Here is a 15097-nt window from a genome sequence, read left to right on the forward strand (position 1 = left end):
TAAGAAAAAGAGAATTTGAAGTTTTTGATTTACCATATTTTGCTCACTATTCAACTTTTTAGGTTTCTCATATTTTGCATACCAAGAAGTGGGACTCAAATTTTCAATTTTAAATTTCAACTTCAAAATCTATGACCAAACGGGAGCTAAAAAGAACCACAAATACCTTAGTTATTTGAGTTGTGTTTAGTACAATCGCTTTTTAAATTCTCTGGGTATTGATTATGTAGTTTGATCACCTAATTTTAATTCCAAAACTGAAGTACAAAACATCAAAACCTTAGATATAGGAGCATAATACATCTTAATTCATCGAAATAGTTCATCACACACACCAAAAAAAAAATTTGGGAAACATATAATTTACAGTCAACTAGCAGAACTACTCATATATATTTTGATCATAAATCGAATTTTAAACAATAACAATGCCAAATAAAATCAGACGAAGAGAATCTAATTTAATTTAGAACCATAATGTAAATTATCTGCTACAACAAGTAAAAGTAACTCTAAATTACTTGCTATTACGTGCTACAACAAGTAAAAATAACTCTAGATTACCTGTTATTACGTGCTACAAACAAGTAAAAATAACTCTACCAACAGTTGTCGTTTTAATTACTCTAAACAAAGAGAGCCAGAAAAAAGGAGGGAACTGAGAAGTTGAAAATCTATCATCTATCTTTCAACTCTCTAGGTTTTACTATTTTGCATACCAAGTAGCAAGTGGTACTCTAAAAGGCCTTAACATTAGACATATAACTGTGAATGGTGATCTTGTTCTTATTTTCATTTTTTGTCCTTTTTCTTTACATACACTTTATTTAACAAAATCCTGTATAACAACGCATAATATATGTTTTTTCACTTCATTAGTGGCCCTTTTTAAAACAAAAAAAAAAATCACCACTATCTTTATTCATCTTGAAAAATGGCATCCATTAATTAATAAAAGAAAATCACTAGCAGTATCTTTTAGTGAACACAATAGTATAGAGAATTGCATCAGAGAAATAGAATCAAGAAAAGAACATGGGCATGCCAATTTTACATTTTTATGAAAACCCAAATCACCAGTTGCCCTAATTAGCAATTAAAGCTTCGGAATAGGAAAAATTAACTAGATCTTCAATAGGGACCCAGATCACCAGTTGCCCTATACCGCATTACATATCTATGAATGGAAGCAGAACTGAAATTAAGAAGCTGAAACAACAAAAAGTTATCAAAGAAATGTATTGTTCAATCCAAAAAAGAAAAAAAAAATGTAGCTCAAATGGCTGGCCGTAAAAAGAAAAAAACAAACGTACCTCAAATGGCTGGCCGTCGATGGCGACGGCAGTGCTGGACAAGGACAGCGACGGCAGGACCGGACAGGGATGGCTGATGTGCCTCGTAATTTTGGCACATGTGACGCTTTTGGCGAAGAGTTTTACTTGTTTTCAAGCAAATTTGTGTCGTTTTATGTGGTTTTTATTGTATTTCAGGTATTAAGTGGTTTGATGGAAAAAGTTGGAGAAGTTTGTGAAAATACGGAAAGAAGTGGAGAAAATAACAAGTCACTGAAAAAGGCAGCTTGACGGAGCGGTTAGACGGCCCGCAGAACTTTCTGCGGAACGTCAAAAGTACCGTATAACGGTCACAGTAAGCAGTTCACAGAAGATCAATCCTGCGGAACAATTATACGGACCGTAGAGCATTTGATGGTCCATCAAAGAGTAGCGTAGAAAAGTGTAGGAGACTGTTTGACGGTTGAACGGCAACAATTTGACGGTCCGCACAATGAACCTGACGGGTAGTTTTGTCTTTTTACTTCTCACGACTTAGACTCCTATAAATACCTGATATAGGTTTCTTGTAAGAGACAATTCATCAGGTTTTTAGTTTTATTTCTTTAGCACTAAATACGCATAGTTTTTGAAGGATTTTGGGATTAAAAACAATTGCAATTAATTTCTCTTCAATTTCAAGTAATCATTCATAAGCATTATGATCTCAATTATTTCTTATTGTTCTTCTTCTTCCATGAGTAGCTAAATTTCCTTACTAGGGTTGTGAACCCAATGATGGGTGTTTTGGGGATTGTGAGCGATATTTGCATAATGGATTGTTAAGGTTTATTTGTGTAACACCTCGTGCATTCGGGCTAAGATTTGACTGATAAGACGGGGGTATAATGAACCCAATTTGAGTAGTGTATAAATGGTGTTTGAAACCCAATCAAGACATGAGAAGAGTCCTTGAGCAAAGGAAAGTCGGAAGCTACCCTACGGAGCGCGTTTTCAGTGAGTTTGCACCACGTCTCAATTAAAATGAGTATACGGAACAATTTGTAAGGAATTTGGGAAAACTTCCTTCTTGAAAGTTGTAGATCTTTGAAATACCTTTCCAATGGTATATTATGGAGGTCAAACAAACATCTGTACAAAAATTTATGCCCATTTTACTAAAAATTAAGGTTACTCGCCGATATATGGTGTAATATACGGGCCGTGAAAATTATACGGGCCGTATATTAAGACCGTAAAATTGACCCAGAAAGCCCAATTCACTGTAATTGATTTACGGTGAGACATACGGTCCGTAAAACTTTTACGGGACGTAAAATAGGGCGTAAAATGGGTCCGACAAAGAATTATAAAACCTCGTTTTAAGGCTTTTTCACTTCATTCTTTACACCCCCAAGCCCTAGAACGACCTTCTATTCTCTCTCATCATCAAGAACACCAAGGTAAGCCTACTCTAATCATTCCAAGTCAATTCTAATATATATCCTTGTAATCTAAACAAGAAATCATCATTCCTAACCTAGGGTTTTCAAGAAAACCCATCTCAAGGTTCAAGAACTCAAGAGTTTGGAAATCTTCTTCAAAGTTAAAGTATCTAATTCAAGTTTGGAGCATTACCAGGTATTTAGAGTTACTATCTACGTGTGGGAACATCATTGTTCTTCCCCACGCCTCATAATCCATAAATTATGATTCTCTGCGAAAACTAGGATTTCTATACCATGCTCATGATAACCCTAGGTCCATGTCCATGATTATATTATGTATGAATTGTTATAATTCCATCATTGAGTTCTTAATATTTCTTTATGATTATTAAGAATCTGTCCGTAATCTATGAAAAACCCATATACCCCATTCCATGGGTTCATGCATGCTAATTTATGATATATTATGTTATTTTCAAGAAAATACTATACATGTTTTAAAAGTTCATGCAAGCAAGTTATGATTCATGAAAATCATGTACAAGCAAGTTATGATTCATGAAAACCATGTATAAGCAAGTTACGATTCATGAAAACCATGTACAAGCAAGTTATGTTTCATGATATACCATGGGCAGCAAGTGCCACTATTTTACATGTTCATGATTTTGGGAGTTGCTTTAATTACCGAGGAGGCTTCGTATAGCCCGAAACTACGTTGCCACCGTAGACGAGGATTAATCCACTCATGTTCCCGATAATTCTCATAATGACCGGATCCTTTCATATTATTAAATCTAATGTTCCTTGGCAAGGATCGAGTGTTCTCTCGGCGGGACGCAAGCACCGCACCATGGATCGGTTACAAGTTATTGCACTCCCCACGTATAACAATTTTTCTTATATTATACTCATATGTATTCATGCTCATGCTCATGTACGTGTTTCGCTCGTATATCATGTTATATCATGTCCCATGTTATTTCTTCGATTGCTTTACATACCAAGACATTCAATGTGCTTTGACGTCCCTTTTATTTGCCTGGGGACCTGCATTTCACGATGCGGTGTATCGATTTACGGACGACACACATCCGCTCGCAGGACAACATTCGTATCAGCTTATTGGTGAGCCCCATCTCATTCAGGGTTTAGTCAACTTTTGTTTTATGATTAGCTATACATCTAAGGCATATTGGGGGCCTTGTCCCAGTAAGTATGTTTTCCAGTCAGACTCATGATAGAAGTTTCATAGACTAGACAAGTCAGTTATGTCATGTCACAATTTCGGAGTCGTATAACCATTTTGGCTCATTCATGTTATTTCCACACTCATGTTTAAACAAGTATTTTGATTAAGTATTATGACTAATTGCATTTTGTAAAGGCTCATCATGCATTCACATTATATTCCGCTCATGTTATGCCTCATAATGATTCAGCAAGCCATGTGGTTCGCTCGGTCACATGCAGTAAGGCACCGAGTGCTGTGTTTCGCCCAGGCTATGGTTCGGGGCGTGACAAAGCTTGGTATCAGTGCCTAGGTTCAAGTGCCTTAGGGAGTCTATGAAACCGTGTCCAGTGGGGTCACTTTTATATGTGTGTGCGCGCCACACATATAAACAGTTGACCACCAAGACATTTAAGATTGTCTCACTTCTTTCAACTCTAGATCGTGCAATAGAACCGTGTTCTTTAAATCACTCGAACTCATGTGTTGTTTCCCATTCTACCGAATACGCCTAGTCTCAATGGATGAGGAAGATGTAAAGCTAGTCATTATCGATGTGTTGCTTTCCGATGGAGGCATCAGGAATTATTCTAACTCGTGCCATGAAGCTTAGAGCAGTAAGTAACATTCTCTTTCCATCGAATTCTAAACGTATCGAATGTGTAAGCGGCAAGAAGGAAAATTCGAGACCCAAGACTTACCAAATAGTGCTGGTGTGTTTATCAGGTGATAATACCCTTTTAAAAATAAGTTTCGGCATGGCAGTACACATAGGTTATATACCTTCTGAGAATAAGTTTATTTGGATTATCTGACCATGGAGCTACAGTATAAGGATGATAGTTTAGATTTAAGACCCTACAGAGTAACATGTTATGAAATTAGTCGCAAGAATCATAAATTGTCCACGGTAGTTTTGAGCAGGAAATAGCCTAAGAGCCAACCACCTGTAATACTAGAAAGTCTCAACTTTTTTTAGGATATATATATATATATATATATATTTGCCATATGATCTATGTACATGACTAGGAAGGGACTGATGCGATAAGAAAATCATGAGCAAACGATATTGAATTTTTTTGTAGGGTTAGTTTTAATTTATTTAAGCTTATTCAGATCAGACCTAGAGAGTATGATGTTAGTGAGTTACTACAAGAAGCAAATGTTACTATGAGATAAAAGATATGACAATTCCCTCGTAGGTTATGTGATTAAGTATTTATCCCCGATATGTATAGTGTAATATAATTTTGAACTTGTATAGGGAGTTTGGGATTAGTTGTTCCAATTTCTCATTTGAGAATTTGAGACAGATAAAATTTCCTTAGGTGTGATCCGTGTCTATAGTTCAGAAAGATAGTATACAACCCTCGAATAGAGTCAGATAAGGAGGAAAAGTTAGAAATAACCTTATGCTTCACTTTAGTACTCAGAGAAGAATTAGATAATGTGATGCTAGCAAGTGGTTAACAGAAGCATAGTAAGTAAGTTTGAATAGATACAGTGAATTAGAAATTTTCAGTAGAATTAGTAGAAGTATGATTTGAGTTACTTAGTCAAGTTAATACTAGTGAGTGGGGAACCGTCTAAATACACCGAAGGCGCGTTAGAACCCAAAGGGTTTAAGTTAAATTAGAGGTATAGACATGGGTGAAAGAAGAAAACCATCTAAGCAGTAAGAGAGCAAGCTATAGAAGAAGAGCCTTTAAGAATTATCAGAAAAGAGTTTTTCCCAAGACTGACAAAGCCAGGTTATGCGTTTATGTAGATTAGAAACCCATGCATTTAAGTAATTCAATTTCCCACTAAGTAAGACTTGCTTGAAGTAAGCTAAATAAATGAGTCGTCAGTATTTCAGAGGAAATTAGCGGAACCACTAGATGACCACTTATCGCTAACTTAAGGGATCCACAGGCTTTAAACGCCAGCTTTTGAACTAAGGGGGAGATCGTGCAATAAGGTGCCGATATGGATTATGTGTTTCGTAAGTTGATAGGTGTTAAGGAGATTATGCTAGAGGATCACAGTTTCATGCAGCCAAGATAAGATGCGTAAAATGTGATTTTTGTCATCTTTGTTGAGATTAAGTACTAGGTAATTATGTTATAAGATAAAGTTCTAGAGCGAATAGCGGGTTTTAAGGGTATAATGGTTCCAATTCCAGAGTAATTCATGTACTATGTGGTACTAATGCCCAGACGTACTCTACTCATGCCTTTAGTACCCATATCATGCCCATGTTAGAAGCTTTACACTCCACGTTTAAGATACAAGAATTAAGACTTCATACGATAGTAAGCTTTGCAAGGGAATGTCCTTTCATGTTTCGCACATCAGGTGTGCTCATGTCTAAAGTTAAAAACTGCATTCAGGTCTCACGTATCTATCATTCTTTTATACTCTTCTCCATGTTCTAGCATCTAAGTGCTTTTCAAATCTGATAATGATCTTGACCCCTATGATTATGTTATCCATGTTACCACATACTCGTGCCCCAATTCATTTCGCTATGCATTCCACTTATAGCGGTATCGTAACAATGATTTTGTTAGATAATAATGAAGGTGAACCAAGATGGATGTCCTACCTATGATTCTATGTAATTCGTGCTTATGTTTCTTTGGCTAATGTTTTAAACCATCTTGTAGCTTGGCACAAAGGATGCCCTTATCTTTTCCAAAGTACCTATGCCATTTTTATGTTCAAAAGTGACTTTCTACCCATGTTTTAAATGCTCGAGGAACGAATTATACATGCCTATAATCCATTCTTTGATGAGCCTTATTTATAAAAAGGGCGTTTACTCACAGTGATAAGAGTAAACTATGTTAAACCATGTCCTATTCTTTCGGTATATCTAAATTCTAAAGGTAATGTTTTATCCATGAATGTCTTATTATTAGCTCAATACTCATGAAATTAGGTCCAGACTCCACGATATGCATCTATGATGTACTCATATAAATGTCAGGTTGCTCATGGTCCCATGCCTCATGTCATGCTATTCACGTGTCATGCCATATGAATCATGCTCCCATGTACGCATGTTCCACGTTACATCCTCCATGTACAATGTACCATGTCATGTCTGTTCGCTAAAGCAAAGTGTGCCATGTGAGTAGTACCAATAATTCCTTTTCTCTCAGTCCCCTATAATTCGCTCACGAGAATGATCAATATGAGCTAAGGTATTCATAATCATGATTAATAGCTAACAAGATAATCAGAAGTAAGGTGCATTCCTATATTCAAATAGATATCTTTTCATGTACCCTGTGGTACTTATCTCAGGAGTATTCTACTCAGATTTGACGTATTCATGTCATGCCTATGCTAAAGATTTATGAATACCTATGTTAGGATCATATTCTTGTTATATGACTCAAGTCTGTCGCATTCACATCGAGTTGCGCTTAGATTCAAAGCCTAAGTCATACTCCTATCTCATATTACCATGGTGACATACGAACGTCTATGGTTAAGTCTCTAAGTATCCAAATCCTACCTGTGCTTAGTATTCAACCCTCATGTTGTAACAATCATGTTTTCGACATTCAGATCCCATGTTACGATATCCATGTGTACACGTATTCGTATCTCATGACAGTTTAGCACTCATGTATTCATGTCATCCAGTCTTCATGTATTTATGTCCCACGTCATGCATCTCACGCCCAAGTAATCATGTCATGTTCGTGCCTATTTCCAGTACTCATGTCATTCGTGCCTACGGATTTTATTTCAAACCCCATGTATAGTAATCATGTAATCATTCAACCAATATTCGTGTGTTCAAGCCAGCTCAGTATTTATGTTAGCTACATTCAAGATGCAGTAATCACGTCATGTCACGTCATGTCACATCATACGTATTAAGATACCGTGTGAGTTGTGTGTTGGTACTTTAGTTAGCTGGCAGACATTTGAGAAATGTTGTAAGGGTTTGAATTATGAAGGAAGTCCTGCCATAAATTTTGTAGACTCCAGAGTTAATAGCGATTCTTAACCACTAGTCATAAATCGAGGACAAATGTTTCATGATTCTCATTCATGTAGGTGCTACTCAGTTTCATGTTCCCCATGTACATGTTTCCATGTAATCACGTATTCAGTTCTTATGATCCATGACCATGTTCCCACGTAACCATGTCAAGCTCTTATGCTTTATGTCATGTTTCTTTCATGTTCATGTATTCAAGCCATGTCCATCCATATTCTTGACCATGACCCATCATTCGAGGACGAATGATCCCAAGGGGGAGATATTGTAACACCTCGTGCATTCGGGCTAAGATTTGACTCATAAGACGGGGGTATAATGAACCCAATTTGAGTAGTGTATAAATGGTGTTTGAAACCCAATCAAGACATGAGAAGAGTCCTTGAGCAAAGGAAAGTCGGAAGTTACCCTACGGAGCGCGTTTTCAAGTGAGTTTGCACCACGTCTCAATTAAAATGAGTATACGGAACAATTTGTAAGGAATTTGGGAAAACTTCCTTCTTGAAAGTTGTAGATCTTTGAAATACCTTTCCAATGGTATATTATGGAGGTCAAACAAACATCTGTACAAAAATTTATGCCCATTTTACTAAAACAGTGTTCTGCCGATATATGGTGTAATATACGGGCCGTGAAAATTATACGGGCCGTATATTCAGACCGTAAAATTGACCCAGAAAGCCCAAATCACTGTAATTGATTTACGGTGAGACATACGGTCCGTAAAACTTTTACGGGACGTAAACTAAAGGCGTAAAATGGGTCCGACAAAGAATTATAAAACTTCGTTTTAAGGCTTTTTCACTTCATTCTTCACACTCCCAAGCCCTAGAACGACCTTCTATTCTCTCTCATCATCAAGAACACCAAGGTAAGCCTACTCTAATCATTCCAAGTCAATTATAATATATATCCTTGTAATCTAAACAAGAAATCATCATTCCTAACTTAGGGTTTTCAAGAAAACCCATCTCAAGGTTCAAGAACTCAAGATTTTGGAAATCTTCTTCAAAGTTAAAGTATCTAATTCAAGTTTGGAGCATTACCAGGTATGTAGAGTTACTATCTACGTGTGGGAACATCATTGTTCTTCCCCACGCCTCATAATCCATAAATTATGATTCTCTGCGAAAACTAGGGATTCTATACCATGCTCATGATAACCTAGGTCCATGTCCATGATTATATTATGTATGAATTGTTATAATTCCATCATTGAGTTCTTAATATTTCTTTATGATTATTAAGAATCTGTCTGTAATCTATGAAAAACCCATATACCCCATTCCATGGGTTCATGCATGCTAATTTATGATATATTATGTTATTTTCAAGAAAATACTATACATGTTTTACAAGATCATGCAAGCAAGTTATGATTCATGAAAATCATGTACAAGCAAGTTATGATTCATGAAAACCATGTATAAGCAAGTTACGATTCATGAAAACCATGTACAAGCAAGTTATGTTTCATGATATACCATGGGCAGCAAGTGCCACTATTTTACATGTTCATGATTTTGGGAGTTGCTTTAATTACCGAGGAGGGCTTCAGATAGCCTGAAACTACGTTGCCACCGTAGGATGAGGATTAATCCACTCATGTTCCGGATAATTCTCATAATGACTGGATCCTTTCATATTATTAAATCTCATGTTCCCCGGCAAGGATCGAGTGTTTGCCGGGGGACGCAAGCACCGGCACCATGGATCGGTTACAAGTTATTGCACTCCCCACGTATAACAATTTTTCTTATATTATACTCATATGTATTCATGCTCATGCTCATGTATGTGTTTCGTTCTCGTATATCATGTTATATCATGTCCCATGTTATTTCTTCGCCTGCTTTACATACCAGCACATTCAATGTGCTGACGTCCCTTTTTATTTGCCGGGGGCCTGCGCATTTCACGACGCAGTATCGATTTACGAGGACGACACATCCGCTCGCAGCAGGGACAAAGCATTCATATCGCCTTATGGTGAGCCCCATCTCATTCGGGTTTAGTCAACTTTTGTTTTATGATTAGTTATGCATCTAAGGCCGGGGGCCTTGTCCCAGTAAGTATGTTTTCCAGTCAGACTCATGATAGAGGTTTCATATACTAGACAAGTCAGTTATGTCATGTCACACTTTCGGAGTCGTATAGCCATTTTGGCTCATTTATGTTATTTCCACACTCATGTTTAAACAAGTATTTTGATTAAGTATTATGACTTATTGCATTTTGTAAAGGCTCATAATGCATTCACATTATATTCCGCTCATGTTATGCCTCATAATGATTCGCAAGCCACGTGGTTCGCTTCGGTCACATGCAAGAAGGCACCGAGTGCCGTGTTTCGCCCAGGCCATGATTCGGGGCGTGACAATTTGTTCTTCGTCTTCATCATATAGTTAGTGTTTGCAAACATTCGCTAATGCCATAAACTTGGGTTTATTTGGGAAAATAACTAAGGTTTGATAAGAACAAATACCAAGAACTCAAGGCTTTAACCCTTATTTAATAAATTTACTTACGAATAAGAGGAATTTATTTGGCATAATTAACCGTTCTGCATGCGTACTTTCTTATTTTTGGAAAAAGCATAGAAAGAAATGATCTTTTCTTATTGAGAAATAGTCTAGATTCACATAGAGGTGAAGTGCATGCATCCATACAAACGATCCATTAGAAGTATATCGAGAGCAATACCCATGATCATACACTTCATCTGAAGGGGACACAACCTTGGTTTCTTTTATCATAAATTACAATCCAAAGCAATTAGTTAGCTATTAGTCATAAACAACCCACTTTTACAAACATCATCGGATTAAGACATTAGACCTAAATTAAGCATTCTACGAGTTTAGTAACCTTTTCACACCACATTCCCTGTGGGATTCGACCCCAAACTTGTTGGGTTACTATATTTGACATCATCTGCTTTACGCTAATTAAAGGTGTAATTTGAGCGTATCAATGGCGACAGAGATTTGGAGAGGAAGAGAGAAAGAAATCATGAGAGGAAGAGAGAGAGAAAACAGTGAAAAAGAAGGGTTTGGGGTATAATATTTTTTTTAATAGCTTTAATTATTTATTTTTAATTTAAAAGACTACCAACCTCACAAGGTCGGTTTATGAAAAATAATTTATAATATTTTTAATTAAATAAACCGACCTCATGAGGTCGGTACTTTTAATTATTTGTCTTTAATTTAAGAAGGTACCGACCTCACGAGGTCGGTTTGTTAAAAATAATTTGTAGTATTTACTTTTAAATAAATTTCCAACCTCGCGAGGTCGGTAAACTTCTTTTAGGTATTTTTGTATAATATTACCGACCTCATGAGGTCGGTTTAGTTGAAAAGAAAATTATATATAAATATGAGGCCTTTTTCCGACATCATGGGGTCGGTTTTTTACCGACCTCAATTGAGGTCGGTTTTTTGAGGTCGGAAAATCCTGAATTTTTAGTAGTGTTTGCTTTGCAGCCCTCCTCCTTTTATATGGTTTTTTTCATTATCCACTTATATAAATCATTTAGCATTCTATAGGGTTATATTTTTCATTATCCACTTCTTCATTTTCGTTTATGTAAGATTTTACATTTACAGTTCTAGACAATCTTTTGTGTAATTATATAACTATCTTCACTTTGTTAGGGAATGCACCGGCTTACCTACTAAGTATGAACTATGCTTTTTCATCTTCCTCTCTCACAATAGCAGACTACAAATATAGTACTTTAATGGGAGAGTTGATTCAAAGGTTATACTTTACTGTGTTAAAACAATGACGCAATACCGGTGATTATTTGGTAACATTTTATATCCATTTTCCCTTTTCTCTCTAATTATTTGGTGTTACTATGTATTAATTTTTGTTGTATGTGATATTTGAAAATCATGAGTTTATAGATTGTATCTTTTTCAGTTAGATTGCTTAATTGGTTACTGATCAATTGGTATCGGCAAGAGAAAAACGAAAGTGTTGCTTACGACTTAATGTAACAGAAAGCCTTATGGAAAGCAAGACATCATTTTTTTTATATATACAAAAGTTACTTCTCATTAGGTAGAATATTTAACAATATTTTGATTTTTCTTTTCAACCGCGCAAAGAGCAGACATATTCATTAATGTACTATAAATATAGACATTGAGCCGAATATCAGATCACAAGTTTAAGCAGGTGTTTGGCCATAGATATCAAAAATAAATTTACTCTTTTTGAAATTTTTGAAGTTGAAGTTGGAGTTGTGTTTGGCTAAAGTTTTTGAAATTGTAGTTTTTGGTGAAATGTAATTGTAAAAAAGTGAAAAAAAGTGAAATTTTTCGAAAAAAAAAGTGCTTTTGAGCTTTTTAATATTCCGAAATACAACTTCAAGTTGTATTCGGAATATTTATGGCCAAACGCCCAAAAGTGAAAAAAAAAAATGAAAAAAATTTTCAGAAAAAAGTGAATATTTTTTATGATCAAACGGCACCTAAGAATCTTAATTTCTTATATTCTCAAAGTTTGTGTCTAGTAAATTTGAAACACTTAAATTGTAACGGAAGATGTATTTTTTAGAAAAAAACAACAGAAAGAGCAAGTTTCTAAGTTGAAAAGGAGGAAGTTAAAAAAACAGCCTGAATTAAACCATTTTCAGAGGGCCAGATATGAAGATCAGATCTTCTTCTAGACCAGAAGACCCTAGTGATCTGAAATCTACAAGAACTCTAAGTTGAAATAGAAGAAGAGAATGGAGGTAAAAAGAAAAAAGAATCCAAGGATTAGAAAATCCTTCGGTCCGACAACATGTCTGTGGTGAAGTGAAAGAGGTTTATTCGAACCTCTCAGCATACTTTTGTACATCTGTCACCATATTGATCGTAAATTGAGTGGCGTCGTAACTCTAGTACTATATGATAAAGTTTTGTTGACCAGTTTTAGTTTGACAGGTGTTTCTTACTTTTATTCTTTTGTTTGAAAAGAAAAGGAAAGGTCGAAAAAGACTGACAAGACTGACATTAACTTTTAAGTTTTAATTACCATATCGTAAAAGTTTAAATAATCCGTCTTGAAATATCCAAAAACACATTTGTAGCCCTCCGCCCGAGCATGTTTACTTGCCCCTGTTAATTTGGCATATTCTTTAAAAAATAATATTTTCTCTGTTTCAAAACTATTATCTTATTTTCCTTATTAATTTATCTCAAAAAGATTAACTCATTTCTATATTTAGAAATATTTTAATCTTGTGAGATAATTTACAGCCACACAAATATCTAAAATTTGTTTTGGACCACATATTTCAAACGTCTTCCTTTATTTCTTAAACTCCATGTCAAGTCAAATTAAAACAATTTTTTTGGGACGGAGGGAATAAATAAAACGATAATTTTACTGTATCACCCCTTATTATTATAAGTGATCTCATTCATTAGGAATTTAATGGGAGATAATTAGTACTTAATAATAAGGGTAAAACATGCATAAAATGATAAATTATCTCTTGATTTTCTAAATAGAACAAGTAAAAGTAGATATTTATTTTTAGGATAATGGGTAAGTAAAAATGGATGGAGAGAGTAGTCTCTCCGGTTCAAAATAAGTGTCCATTGAGCCGTTTGGGCACCCCTTTAAGAAAAATAGTAACTTTTTTTTTTTATAAAAAAAGTAGGTATTTTGACTAAACTACTCTAATCAAATTACCTAATTAATATAGTTTCTTCTTTACATTAAACTCACTTATCTAATAGGGAAATAATAAATTCTTTTGATTGGGTAAGTGAACACTTATTTTGAATCAAAATAAAAAGACTAAATGCACGGTATATAATACTATTGAGGAAGTGATCGGGTAAAATGAACATTAATGGGAAAAACTCCTTTACCTTATTTCAAGGAAGTTTGTTCTCACAAAAGCAAGTTGTATCAATACTTTTTTTCCAAAAAAATGTTTTTTTTTTTTTCCCACGTACACGAAATCTGGAAGATGGCTGATTTCTTCGCTAAATTTTGTTGTTATTGTAAATCAAGAGTATTTTTTTACTTTAGACAAAAGTCAAGAGTATATGTCAAAATTCTTATTTTTTATGTTATATTAATATTGCGATAGAACATAATCATTGAAGATATATATCATATTAAATGATTAAATCCGAATCTAAAAACCAAAATCTAGGAAAAATTTCATATCTCATGTAATTTTTGTTTGTCATTTATCAAGTTAAATAAGAGTTTTATTAAAATCCAAGGTTTTATATGAAAAAATTGAACTATAGATGGAGGGTCGACAGACATGTGAATTCTCTGGATTTTGGAACAAAAAATAAACTCTCTGAATTTTGGAGGAAATCAATTGTAGATGAATAGAGTTCGAATAGTTACGCAAGCACTAAAAGTTAGAAATAAACTTTCTTTGGAGCAATGCCTTATCAAAATTCAAATTAAAGTGTTTTAAGAGACTGTCGTTGGATAACTTATGGGAGTTGAAGACTAGTAAATAATTGCTACAAGTTAGTCTTTTGAAACCAGGAATAGTATTATTGGTTACTCGCTCCGTCTTAAATTACTTGTCAATTTAGAAGTTTAATAATTATTTATTTTTATTCTATTTAACTCTTAATAGAATTTTGTAATTAATGTAAATGACATATGAATAGAATAAACATTTAATGGAAAGATATTATAATTTAGACATAAATAAGAATAAAATAGATCAAATATTCCTCCTAATTAATATTTCTTAAAACACGTGTAAAACAAAAAAAAATGATAGATGATTTGATGAAGAGAGTTGTAAGTATTCATTATCTATCTTTTTCTTCTTTTTTTTTTTCTTTCACCAAGTTACACGTTTGGCCAGTCAACCAAAACAACTACACACCTAGCTAAATATATAAAAAATATAGATTATTTTGAGGAGCGACTCAATAAAATTGAAGGCCTAAAGTCAATTTTAACGAGAGGCCTAATTTTTTCTACTCAATTTTTTTTTAAAAAAATAAATAAATTTATTATAGGTGAAAATTAGACCTCACCCTCCCTTAACTAGAGGTCTTGAGTTTCAGCCTCAAAACAAAACAAAAAAAATATAAGGAGTGCTTCCTTCTTTAACCGGCTTAACATGTCTCGAAATTAAATTAATTGAAAAATTCAATAA

This window comes from Lycium ferocissimum, chromosome 1, assembly GCF_029784015.1.
Source record: "Lycium ferocissimum isolate CSIRO_LF1 chromosome 1, AGI_CSIRO_Lferr_CH_V1, whole genome shotgun sequence".
NCBI classification, from domain to species: domain Eukaryota; kingdom Viridiplantae; phylum Streptophyta; class Magnoliopsida; order Solanales; family Solanaceae; genus Lycium; species Lycium ferocissimum.